Source organism: Psammomys obesus, unplaced genomic scaffold (assembly GCF_907164565.1).
Source record: "Psammomys obesus unplaced genomic scaffold, mPsaObe1.curated_primary_1811, whole genome shotgun sequence".
Classification (NCBI taxonomy): domain Eukaryota; kingdom Metazoa; phylum Chordata; class Mammalia; order Rodentia; family Muridae; genus Psammomys; species Psammomys obesus.
The window spans coordinates 46393-60902 of record NW_026593947.1 but is presented as its reverse complement, the minus strand read 5'-3'; the positions used below and the strand labels follow the sequence as shown (position 1 = coordinate 60902).

General features: G+C 38.5%; 1 non-coding gene across 1 annotated transcript; it reads right to left on the bottom strand.

Moving 5' to 3' along the window:
- Positions 1–13957: 13957 nt before the first annotated feature.
- On the bottom strand, positions 13958–14064 carry LOC129684446 (U6 spliceosomal RNA). The gene has a single exon (XR_008721339.1). It is a non-coding gene; the product is annotated as a U6 spliceosomal RNA (small nuclear RNA).
- Positions 14065–14510: the final 446 nt, after the last annotated feature.

Here is a 14510-nt window from a genome sequence, read left to right as displayed (position 1 = left end):
ATGTTTATAGCAGCTTTATTTGTAATAGCCAGAACCTGGAAACAACCCAGATGTCCATCAACGGAGGAATGGGTACAGAAATTGTGGTATTTTTACACAATGGAATACTACTAGCAATCAAAAAGAAGGAAATCATGGAATTTGCAGGCAAATGGTGGGATCTAGAAAAGATCATCCTGAGTGAAATATCCCAGAAGGAGAAAGACAAACACGGTATATACTCACTTATATAGACCTATAAGATATGATAAACATAATGAAATCTATACACGTAAAAAAGATAATCAAGAGAGTGGACATGGGGTAAGATTATCAATCCTCATTTTGAAAGACAGATGGGATGCGCATTGAACATTGACAGGAGTCTACTGAGCGCATTTGAAAGACTCTAACTAGCAGTGTTTTCAAAGCAAAGACTCATGACCAGACCTTTGGCAGAGTACAGGGAATCATAAGAAAGAAGGGGAGTTAGTCTGATGAGGAAAGAATAGGAGCTCCACAAGGACCAAATATATCTGGGCCCAGGGTCTTTTCTGAGACTGACATGCAACCAAGGACCATGTATGAATGTATCCTAGAACCTCTGCTCAGATGTAGCCTGTGGTAGCTCAGTAACCAATTGGTTTCCCGTAGTGAGGGGAACAAGGACTATTTCTAACAGGAACTCAATGACTGGCTCTTTGGCCTCCCCACCCCCCAAGGGAGGAGCAGTCCTGTTAGGCCACAGAGGAGAGCTTTGCAGCCAGTCCTGAAGATACCTGATAAAACAGGATCAGATGAATGGGGAGGAGGTCCCCCCTATCAGTGGACTTGGCAAGGGGCACGATGGAGAGGAGGGAGGGAGGGAGGGACTGGGAGGGAATGAGGGATCAGGACACGGCTGGGATACAGAGTTAATAAAATGTAACTGATAAGAAAAAAATAAAATTAAAATAATAATAATAATAAAGTATTTGGACTCAAATTAAAAAAAAATAACTGCAAAGTTCTTCTATATAGTGGTGGATACCACTTGAAGCTATAGCTTCCTGTTGATTTCCCATATGCAGAATTACCACAAATCTTGTAAATTAGAACTATTGTAAATGAAACATTTCATTTCTCATTTTCTTTAGGTCTAAAATATTTAAATGTAAATGTTTGAAGGGTTGCTAGAATGATATCCAATTTTAACATCAAATATAGTTCAGGCTTTAGCAAACATGAATAAGTTACACATTCAGGGAACCTACAGTGGACAATGGTTTGAGAACCATATATATAATGCCCTTTGCATGCTTTTTGTATGTCACATCAAGCTCTTTGGGGTCAATCTGTGCCACATCTAACCCTGTGCACTACACAAAACAGACACTAACAGTAATGTGCAAACAAGGGTAAGTGACCCAAGAAGGAAAAGAAGGCCTAGGCAGGAGTCCTGATTTCATGGCATTCAGTTTGGGAATAAAGCTTACTTGAGCCATACAAGGCACTCCAAAGCTTACAGAAAGCTTCTACGTTTATAACTTACAAACAAGGGCAATGTTTGGGACAATCCTAACCATGGAAAGACTCAGTGAAAGTCACACAAAGAAAGAAACTGAAGAAAAGGGCCCAATAATTTTGAATAAAATCTGTCAAAACCTCCCTCTAATTTCTGAACCACATACACAAAGACTCAAAACAACCTGGTAAACACTAAAAGAATGAAAATAAATGGCTGGATAACTATATAATTTCCACTCACACCCAGTCATATCCATGATATAATAGAGGGAATCATACTAGTCATCAAATGGACCTAGTAGATCCCAGAGTTTCAATAGCACATTACTCACAATATCCACAAAACAGTTAGAATAAACTGAAAAAAAAATGGACTTATTAAGGCAAAAGAAATCCAAAAAGAGAGCCCAAGATTATCCTGACTTTAAAATTAGCATAAAACACTTTTAAAGCAGCCATCGTGACAGTGTTCAATATGTCTGTGAATGAACCTGAAACAGATCTCATCAAACACAAACTCTAATAAATGGACAAATGGCAACAACTGTAGTATTAACAGTTTCGTGGTTTAAAAACTGAATGTATGGACAGAATAGCAAGTTGGTTAGATAAGGAAAAGGTGAAACCACTTAGACATATCAATGTAAAATATGTAAATACAGAAATAAACTTTTCCCAAACATATGAGGAACATGTAGAATGACATCAAATTTCTATCACCCAACTGTAAACAGACAGAAGCAGAAACATGTTTGAAACCTTGGCAAGGGTTACATAGTCAAGATGCTGAGAACACAACAGTCATGTACCCATACAACTAAACTAAACTGTTGGAAAGCAGTGAAAACAAGAAAAGAAAAAACCCAAACATCACACAGAAAATAGACAATTTGAAGGCTGTATCTGTCCAGAAACACCAAAGTCAAATAAAAATATAAAACCGTCTTTAAAATGTAAACCACTTGTAAATTTCTTTAATAAAGCAAGTGTTTTAAGAAAACATTTGAAGACCACAGAGGAAGACAATGCAGACAGTCCTGATGAGACCTGATAGGCTAGAATCAAATGGAAGGGGAGGAGGACCTCCCCTATCAGTGGACTTTGAGAAGGGCATGGGAGGATATGATGGAGGGAGGTGGGATTGGGAGGGAATGAGGGCTACAGCTGGGATACAAAGTGAATAAACTGTAATTAATATTAAAAAATAAAAATTAAAAAAGAAAACATTTAAAATCTAGATTATTCTTCTTATTGAAGTCTGAGAGGAAACAATATCTACTAAAACAAAACCAAGTAACAGTGAATAAATTATAATAAATAAAAAATTATATTAAAAAAAGCAAGTAACAGTGAAGACAAAAAGCAAACCTCTAATCACATATCAGGGATCTCAGTAGGACCTGGAATCCGGAAAAAAAAAAAAAAGTATGGTAAAGAGGCCAGAAATATAGTCAGGCTTCTGATGGGACTCAGCCACCTCAGAGTAGATCAGAGTTCCAAAAGGACAGGTGAGCCATCAAAATAGAGCAACACTTCTGCCCTAAGGTGGGTGGGGGAACATAAGGCCTGTAGAGAAAACAGAAACTGAGGGTGTGGGCATCTCTCTGACAAGCTGAAGACCTCAGTCAAGGTAGGCTCCTGGGAGGATATGAGGGAGACTCAAGCAGAGACTACTAGTAGCAGAGGCTGTAGAGACTGATGAGGACACCCTGTACCTAGACAGAAGGAGAACACCAACCCCCACACACAAAAACTTTAACCCAAAATTACCCTGCCTACAAGATGTACACTGATAAAGAAAGAGCAGATAGAGCAGAGATTGAGGGAATATCCAGCCAATGCCTGAAACAACTAAAGACCTACCCTATGGGAGAGTGCCAACCCCTGACACTATGAATGATACTCGGCTAAGCTTGCAGACAGGAACCTATCAGAGTTGTCCTCTGAGAGGCTCACCTAGCAATGCCTTAAAACAGATGCTGAGACTCACAGCCAAACACTGAGCAATGCATAGGCCATCTTGTGGGAAAGTGAGAGGAAAGAAAAAGACCTAGAGGTGACAGGAGCCCCACAAGAAGACTAATAGAGTCAACCAACCAGGGCCCGGAAGGGCTTGCTGAGACTGAAGCATCAACCAAGGACCATGCATGAACTGGACCTAGACCTCCTACAAAGCTGTAGCCAATGGGCAGCATAGGCCTCATGTGGATCCTCAAGTAAGGAAAGCAGGGATTGCGTCTTGACAGGGACTCTCTTGCCAGCTTTTTTATTACTTTCCACTGGTGGTACTGCCTTGCCAGGCCACAGGGAGAAGATGACATACTCAGCCCTGATGCGACTTGATGAGCTTGAGTGGATGGGAAGGGGGATTCCCTTTTCTGAGGAATGGGGAAGGAGTAGAGGGAGAGAGGGTGAGACTGGGAGGTGAGGAAGAATGGGGTTACAAACAGGATGTCAGAGGTGAGAAGCAGAATATAATTTTGTATGAATTATTATAAGAAATGGATTCAGAGAGAACATATCTTACTTGAATTTGAAGCAGTTCTTCAAATGATCTAATTTCTCTGCTTGGAGATATCTTTCTATAATTAAAAATAGTTTTAAAAAATCATGGTATTTGAAAACACATCACTGCTTTGCTTTCCCAAGGACTTTAGACCATTTAAAGTATTAAAAGAAATTCATACCTTTAATTAATATATACACACAGAGAGAGACAGAGATAACTGGACTCATGACATAGTGTATGCTCGGAGGTCGGAGTACAGCCTTATTTTAAAAAACCATAACAGTATCTTTTATTTCTAAAGAGTCAGTTCTTTGCTTTTACCTTGTGTTTGAGGCATGGTCTCCTGTTCCTTCCATGCACTGCATACACGATCTATTCCTGTGTCCTATCTCCCCATGAGAGCACTGAGATTATAGACAAGAGCCACACTGCATCTGTCTTTTATGTGGTACCCAGGGATCAAACTCAGGTTGTCAGGCTTATGCAGTGAGGACTTTTACCTGCTGAGTCACCTCCTCAGCCCCTCATACAGTAAAACAGCCATTATACCTACATGGCTTAAGTGATAAATAAATGAATAACTTTTCTCAAACTTTAAGTTTTGTTTAAAGATTTCATTCTGCTTTCTTAATCTCTTACCTCTTCTGCTTCACTCTCCACCTATAACCTTGTAACAGTTCCTGTCATTTTCTTTTTGGCTTTTCCTAGTCATATCCTGATTATAAAACTATATACTTGTTAATTTTTTTTCAGAAAAAAAAAAAAAAACCTTAGGAAGGAAACAATCACATATCTTCATGCCTTACTTTTCTGAATCTTTATCTTTATCTTTATCTTTATCTTTTTTCTTTTCTGGTTTTCCGGATTTCTTGCTTGCAGGCTTTGCTTTCTGCACAATTTTGAACAAGAAAGGGGTAGCAAAAGTTATAGGAGATGCATAGTAATATATGCTGCTGAGTTTCCCCCTTTACCCTGTGAGTCACTTTACTGTTTCAGGGAAAATTATCACAACAGAAACAAAGCAGAATTAATGATATACGTATGCTGTTTGTATTTGTACTTTAAAAGGAGGAAAGGGAATACATGCATATGTAGAGGTCAGAGGTTTTCTTCTTTTGCTCTCCATCTTAGGTTTTGAGACAGCTTCTCTCATTTAACATGGACTTCACCATTTCAGCTACACTGGGTGGCAGCAAGCTCCGGAGATCTGGCCATCTCTGTTCCCCCGTGCTAGGGTTACAGGTGTACCACTCTACCAGTTTTTTTTTTTTTCATATGTGGGTTATGGGAGCCCATGTTCAGTAACCTGTGCTTCTGCAGTAAGCCCTTTACTCACTATGATCTCCTTCTACAATATTGGACTAAACCTCTGAAACTGTAAGCCAGCCCCAATTAGATGGTTTCCTTTATAAGAATTACTGTGATCATGGTGTCTCTTCACAGAAATAAAACCCTAAGACACTGACAAAGCTGCCTTTAATTTGTTTATTCCAATGAAATGACATACAGACAGAAGAAAAATTCAAATTGTGCAATATAGTTGGAACAAATTTGCACCTAGAACCATTATTATACCATAACTGAACACATGTTTTAAAGTGTTTCTGAGACAGGATCTAAGTGATCTAGTCTGCACAAAAACTCATGACCCTCCTTCATTGGCCATTCTCAAATGGTAGAATTGCAAGTAGATGTCACCATGCCTGGGAAAAATATTCTTGATAGCTGCAGTATCAGATTATTTTATATTTGAATATAGAGAAAAAATTTAATTATTAAAATATAAATAAAGACAAGTAAAAGGCAAGATATGGTTGTTTTATATTTAAAAACCCCACAAATGTACTATATACAAATCTAGTACACAAATGTACTATAGTGGTAAACTTATCACAAGTTAAACATAAGGTGAAATAATTCCTCAAAAAAAACAAAAAACAAAAAAAAAAACAAAAAAAAAACAACCTAGAGCCAGTTGTGGTGGTATAATCATTTAATTCCAATACTGAGGAGGCAGAGGCAGGCAGATCTCTAGGGGTTCAAGGCCAGCCTGGTCTTCAGAGCAAGTTGCAGGACAGCAAGAGCTATACAAAGAAACCTTGTCTCAAAAAAAAAAAAAAAAGCTAGAGACAGTGCTGCAGATTTGTAAATCAGCACTTGGGGATAAAGGTAGGAGAATCAAGGATTTAGCTACGTTTATGGTCAGGTTGAATACAGGAGACCCTGTCTTAATAACAAGAACATCCATAATTTGAAAAAACACACAGAAATATGAAAACATAGTAATATTGTCACATTATTATATCCCCAAATAATCTAGTATGCTTTTGAAGATATTTCCTATAAAAACTCATACATAGGTGGTGAGACATGGCCAAGTCCAAGAACCACACACAACCATGCAAATGGCACAGAATTGGCATCAAGAAACCCCGATCACAAAGATAGAAATCTCTTAAAGGGGTTGACCCCAAGTTCCTGAGGAACATGTGCTTTGCCAAGAAGCACAACAAGAAAGGCCTGAAAAAGATAGAGGAAAACAATGCAAAGGCAATGAGTGCGCAAGCAGAGGCCATCAAGGCACTTGTGAAGACTGTGGCTGTTAAGCGCAAAATGCCAAAGGGCCCCAGCCGCAAACTAAGCCATTTGGCTTTCATCACTCAGGAAGCAGATTCAACGCTACTTGGCCAAGAGTCATAGGCTCTGCCAACCAAAGCTGAAGGTTCAAACCAAGGCAGAGGCCGCAGCTCCAGCTAAGGCCCAGGTTTCAGCCCTAGCTCAGGCTCCTAAAGGTGCCCCTGTGAAGGCCCCATAAGAAAGGCTTCTGCCAATGTGAAGACAAATGGATGAGTGTGACACACCTACCTAGACACTATTTACAGATTACCAGTGTCCTATGTTATTTTTACAAATAAACCTAAGGCAACATCTGTTTAAAAAAAAATTCATACATATTGTAGACCAGTAAACACTAAATAATGAGAGGAGATTGACAGAAAATAATTTCTGCTTTCTCCTCCAGTATCAAAGAAACATCAAGTAACCAACAGAAGTGGGTTCAAGAGTATTCCATAGGATACAGTGGTCCATGCCTGATAACCCAGCACTTGAGAGATTAAGGCAGGTGAGTTGAAGCGAGTTCTTGGCTAACCATGGAACAGTATAAGAAAACAACTCCCAAAATCCAAAAGGAAAACATATTCTTTCATATATATATATATATATATATATATATATATATATATATATATATATAATTATATATATATAATTATTTAACTGCAAAAGTATACAGCCATTATGAAAATTAATATGTTTGTTTCTTAGAAAATTAGAAATTGATCTACTTCAGAATCCAGCTATACCACTCTTGGGCATATACACAAGGCACTCAATCCTACCACAGGGACACTTGCTCAACTATGTTCATAATAAGTCATTTATAATAGCCAGAATATGGCTTTATTGATAGCATCCAAAATCTGGAAACAACTTAAATGTCCCCCAACTGAAGAATGAAATAAAGAAAATAGGTACATTTATAGAGTGGGGTATTATTCAGCTGTTAGATAAAATAACATCTAATTTGCAAGCAAATAGATGGAACTAGAAAAAATCATTCTGAGCAAGACAATCCAGAGTCAAAAGGGCAAACATTACATGCACTTATAAGTGGATATTAGCTGTTAAGTAAATGATAATCACATTATAATCCACAGAATCAGAGAGGCTAAGTAACAAAGAGGGCGGGGGGGGGGGGACAGGGAATGAATAAATCTACCTGGAAAGGGGAAATAGATTTTGTGTATGAATTAGATGTGGGTGGGAATGGAAATAGGAGGGAGGGATGGAGGGAGACAGTATGGGGAGAGATGATTGGAAAAGGGGGCCATGTAAAAACCTAGTGCAGTAGAAACCTCCTGAAATGTGTGAGGACTACCCCAGCAGGGACTCCTAGTAATGTGGGGTATGGAACCTGAACCATCCATCTTCTGTAAACAGGCAAGGCTTCCTGTGGTGGGACTAGGACACCAAAACATTTGACCTACAACCTGTCGTGTCTGCAAAGTATGCTGGGAAAATGGTGGCCCAGAGCTTATAGCCAACCAATGACTAAAGTGAGACCCAACCCACAGGGAAAGATACCATGACAGATACTGCCTGGATGGCCAGGAATAGGAAGCTGGAGGGCTTAGAGACAGACATAGGGTAGAACTAAACACAACTAACAACAACAACAAAAGGTCAATGAAATGAGTCCTAATGATATTCTGCTACACTCATAGATCAGTTATTATCAGAGAGTATTTGTCTGGTAGCTGATGGGAGCAGATGCAGAGACCCACAACCAAACAAAGATCTTGGAGAATCCCACAGAAGATGGTGGGAAGGATTGTAGCAGCTGGAGAGGTTGAGGACATCATGAGAACACAGCCCACAGAATCAACTAAAAAGGACTTATAGGTGCTCACAGAGACTGAAACGGCATCCACGGAGCCTGCATGGGTCTTTGCTAGGTCCTCTGTATGGATGCTGTAGTTGTTTAGCTTGGGGTTTTTACGGGAGTCCTAAAAGTGGGACTGGTGGTGTCTTGGACTCTTCTTGCCTGCTCTTGGGACCCTTTACTTTCCACTGGGTTGCCTCGATATGAGGGTTTGTGCCTAGTCTTATTGCATCTTGTCATCCCATGTTGTATTGGTAACCCTGCTTTTTTTCTGAAGGGAAGAGGCCTGCTTTTTTTCTGAAGGGAAACAGAGAAGCAGTGGGTCTGGAAGAGGGGGAGGGAAAAACTGGAAGGAATGGGGAGAGGAGAGGCTGAAGTTATAATGTATTGTATGGGAGAATAATAAATAAGAAAAAAGTTAAAATAAAAAAAGTGTCTTTTACAATGATTGAGCTGTTTCTGTTTTCATAGTATCCTTATGGTTTTGGTAATCAATATAGAAATTTAGAACATTAATTTAGGTTTTTAAATCAGAGGTTCTATAAATTATGACTATTATAAATGTGTCATAAAACAAGTAGATGTCACTATGATTTCCATCTGTATGATACTAGGCCTTATTGGGTCCCTATGGCATTTTCATCACTTTCATGTACCAACCTCTGCTTCTTTCAAATTTCGTATTTCATTTTCCAGCATGATTTTCTCCAATAGTAACACTTGAAAATCAGCTTCCATCTGTTTATATTTCTAAAAATATGTAATAATTGCAATTAAAATAAAGCATCTCAATAAGGTTTACATTAATACTTAGTTACTAATTTAAGACTAACTTCACTAAAGCATGAAAAAAGAATGAACCACTGGCATTGATTTCTAAGCTGCCACTGGAACTGATAAATCTAGAGGAGCAGGAGATCCCAGCCTAGTATTGTAGAAATGTTTTTGAATGACCATAATGTCTAGAAAGTGAAAAGAACATACAATTTCTTCTAATTCACAAACTCATAGAAGCTGGATGAAATGAGTGAGTACTCATCTCTAATTACAACAATAGAAAATGAGCATTTCTGGAGTTTCTTCAAAATTCAGGGACAAAGTATAATTTCAAACTAAGAAAGTTATACTTACGGTCTCAATTACACTCTGATTATTTAAAGTTCTGAAAAGCAAACCAAAAGTAACTATACTATATGAAATATATACATATTTTAAGTTATAGAACACTTTTACATTTTCTTTTTAACATTTTAACAGGTGCCCCTGCCTAGTCTCACAGCTTCCTCCTGTGCTGTAGCCAACATCTAGACTCCTTCCAGGATCCTCCCTACATGTATCCACCAACAGGACCCTTTGGGCCTCTTTTACCACACTATACCATACCTAGACTTCCACACTCCCATCCAGGGTATAGCCTGATGAGTACCCAATAATTGATTTTCCACACCCCACTGTATCTATTCTGGATTCCACAGCCAGTACCTTGGCCTAGTCTGGCCACCCCAACCCTGTAGAAGCAACCTCTAGGCTTTTGCAGGGTCTCAAATCCTATGTTCCAGCCTTGTCTGAACATCACTTTCTGTGTGTAGCTAACATCTAGATGTCTGCCAGGACCTACCCTAACCTCCTACATCCTTTTCCACAGTCTATCCTGCTGGGTAGGTACCTCTGACCTCTTTGTCCACATCTTTTCTGTAATTTACAAGATTTAGCTTGGGTCCCACAACCAGTGGACCAGCCTAATTGTGCCTTCCCAGTCTTCACTGCAGAGGAGCTCTAGGCTTGGACCAGTATCCTCCCTACCTATTTGCCTTACCACAGGAGTTTCCCACATCATAGCCAAAGTTTCCACTCAGACCTATATACTTGCATATTTCCAAATGGAAAAGGAAACACATCCTTTATATCAGCCCAGTCCCTTTCACCCACCTGACTTCATTCCAGCCAAGCCATTTACAACCTCTAGACCCAAACTACTCTCACATCAACTCTTCTCTCCAACCGTCTCACAACTATAACAAAACTAACAAAGAAATCCATATGCCTAGATCTTACCACAGGAATACCCCAAAATATAAAATGTCAAGTCAGATATTTACATTATGATTCATAACAGTAGCAAAATTACAGTTATAGTGTAGCAGAAAAAGTAATTTTGTGGTTAGGAGTCACCATAACATGAGGAACTGTATTAAAGGGTCGCAGCATTAGGAAGGTTGAGAGCCAGTGCCCTAAATGAATCTCAGGATACAGAAATTAAAAGAACAATCATAAAGCCTTCTAAAAACCTGAAGGTGGTTAAAGAAGACACAAGTAAACAATTCAGTGGAAGCAAAGAAAAACACCTTAAGAAGAATAAATACCTGAATAATGCTCAAAAACACACATTATGCTGACGGAAATGAGGAAAACAATCTAAGACTTAAGAACAGAAGTTAGTCAGGATATAGAAATACCAAAGAGGACACAAACTGAAATGAAGATGGAACTGAAAAACTCAAAAGCCCAACTGGAAAACTCAAAGGGGAGCCTTACAAATAGAATGAATCAAGTAGAAGATAGAATAGCAAAAAGCAAGACCAACTAAGCAAGGAACATGAGAAATTAAACAAACAACAATCTGGAAAGTAATACACAGAAGACGTTGGACACCGTGAAAAACAAACATGATCAAAAAATGATTTTCAAAATATGGAACTTGTTTAGAAAAACATATTACTGAATATCAAACTATTGTTGAGAATTGGTGATTGTATCAGAACTGTCTCATGGAAAACTAAAATGATTAGCTCATAATGGGTAGATTTCTGTAGCCTGACCTCAGACGTGTATCTTCCTAAGCAAAAGCCCCTTTATATGGTACAAAGCAAAACAGTGTGCACACGTATGTATGTGTGTGTATACACACATATAAAATTATGTGTAGTGAGTTTTCTTCAAAAATATTTTATATACTTCATCCCACTTTTTTTACCTTTTTCCAATTTAAAAATATATACTCAGAACAAAAATTATGGGCTGTATAATTAATAACTAGAAAGGAAAATCTAACATTCATACCCCAGTGGAGATATTTGCAGTATCAAAAGCTTATGTGAGGCTCTCCCTTATTCCTTCCAGAATTCCACTGTCCTGAATTTATCATTAGTGCCAGTGTTTCTACTTGTAGAAAGTGTAGGTTAGCTTCATGTGATTATTAAAATCTGTGCCTTTGTGTTTAAAATCGCAAAACTACAGAAAAGTAGCCAGGAAATACAGTGAACTTTTCCATACTGCTTGCATAGATTCTCAATTTTAATGTTTTACTATGTTTTCTTTGTCTCTTAATCTCCAGGGAAATCATGGTTATTGGACAAGAATTTACAACCACCATAATAATAAACCAGCATAATCCCTAACAACAATCTATAAAAATTCATTATTATACCCATAGATATGTGTAGTCTTTACCCCTCATCAAGGAAAGTTTTCTTAACAACAGACAAACACTATAACAGAAAACCACAACCAATCAAAATGCAGAGTTATGGAGCCCAGTCCCAATGGATACAACTGAAGAACACTCCAAAAATCTAATGCTCAGGAAATGTTTTGGAAGAGGGGGAAGACAGACTGTAAGAGCCAGAGGATCAGGAAATTTTCTCTGAAATGACATCTCCCAATAACATCAGAAACTACTCCTGTGAATTCTCACCAACATGACTGGCAAAACTTGAAGTCAACAAGGAGTACACCAATGAACAGGTCAAATTGGTTGGGGAAAAGCCCATGGATCTCTATATGTAATAAAGAGTAATTGCTGTTTACTCTCCTTCCCATTCCTTGACAATCATTATATTACATTTTATGATTTTGACTACTCTAGGTATCTCATGTAAGGGAAACCATATATTTTTGTCTTTTTGTGGCTGACTTATTTGATTTAGTATAATGTCCCCAAGTTTTAGTCACATTGTCACATCTGTCCATATTTAATAATCCATTGTGCCACATTTTGTTTTTCTAGTCACCCATTGTTGGAAATTTGTGTTTTGATATTATAAACAGTGCTGAAGTAAAGACATGTATATGTGTCTCTTCAAGACCTCACTGACATTTTTTTAGTGTATTCCCAGAAATGGAATTGTTGGATAATGTTTCATTTATACCTTTTTTGAGGAATCAGCATATTGTATTTTCAAAAGCACATATTTCATGTTCTGCATGATTGTAATTTAACATTTTTAAATTATGCATGTGCATAATTAAAATCATATATACATACACACATACTATGCTGGTTTGAATAGGTATGACCCCTATACACTCATGGGTTTGAATGCTTGGCCATAAGGAGGGGCACTATTAGGAGGTGTGGCCTTGTTGAAGGAAGTATCTCACCGTGGGGGCAGGCTTTGAGGTCTCCTATGCTCAAGTTATGGCCAGTGTGCCCAGTGTGACTTGCAAATCAAGATGTAGAACTCTCAGCTTTTTCTCTAGCACTATGTCTGCCTGGACACTGCCATGTTTCCCCATCATGACAATAACAGACTGAAACTGTAAGTCAGCCCCAATTAAATGTTGTCCTTTATAAGAGTTGCCATGGTCATGATGTCTCTTCACAGCAATAAAATCCAAACTAAGACAAATACATACATATATGTAAGAGGTCAGCTTTTAATGAAGCCCTTATTTCTTATTTATGTTCCCAATGTTTCTATGCTATGCACTTAATTTTAAAAATAGAAAATAAGAAATAATTCTTTTCAAAGCTTACCTCTCTAGCATATTTGTCTGATTTTCAAATATTTTCATCATCACATTCATCCTACTAGCCACTGAAGAAGTTTCTTCTACAAAATATATATATATATATAAAGGTATTATTTTATTTCTTTATTATTACAATTTATTCACTTTGTATCCTGGCTGTAGCCTCCCTATCCCCCCCCCCCATCTCCTTCCAGGCCTCCCCATCTTCCCTTGTCTCTCCTATGCCCCTCCCTAGTCCACTGATAGGGGAGGTCCTCCTCCCTTCTATCTGACCCTAGCCTATCAGGTCTCATCAGGGCTACATTGTCTTCCTCTGTGGCCTGGCAAGGCTGCATGCCCCAGGGAGAGGTGATCAAAGAGCCTGCCCCTGAATTCATGTCAGAGACAGCCCCTGATCCCCTTACTAGGGAACCCACTTGGTAACTAAGCAGCCTAAGGGCTTCACCTGAGCAGGGGTTCTAGGTCCTCCCCATGCATGGTCCTTGGCTGGAGTATCGGTCTCTGCAGGCCCCCCTGGGCCCCGGTTTTTTTTTTTGTTTTTTGTTTTTGGCTCTGTTTGTCTCCTTGTGGAGCTCCTGCCCCCTCCAGGTCTTTCTACCTCCTTCCTCTTCCATAAAGTTCCCTGCACTCAGTTTGGCCCAAAGTTTGACTATACGCCTCAGTATCTCCTTCTATATACCCTGTTGGGTAGTCTTTCAGAGGCCCCTGTGGAAGGCTCCTGTCCTGTTCCCTGTCTTCTCCTACTTCCAATGTCCATCCTGTTTGCCAAAAATAAGAAACATTTCACGAATTTGTGTGTCATCCTTGCACAGGGGCCATGCTAATCTTCTCTGTATTGTTCCAATTTTAGTATATGTGCTGCCGAAGCGAGCACTATGAAGGTATTATAATGGCTGAAGTTATATGGCCACACAATTCAGTGATAAAGATAGGAAAACTAAATGAGCATAAGGGTGACGTGAATCTTTCTACCACATTTATCTTATTTTATTTTATCTTATATATCATCTCTGGATTTCAATAGAAAATAGTTATGAGACAAGGCATACCCAGAGGCAAAAGCACAGTCTGAAAAGATAAGCAATTATAAGCACAGAATTGCAAATACAGCAGGTATTTTTAAGTTGTCAGGCAAAAATTTTAAACAGCTAATTAACAGTATTTATTACCTAGGGAAAAACTGGCAACATACAAGAGCAGATGGATAATACAAGCAGAAATTCTAAATAATAAGTTTTAAAAAAAATCTAAAGCTCTAAATACAGTAACAAAGAATGCCTTCTAACTGATATAGGCAGGAAATAAAAAAGTAAATAAAAA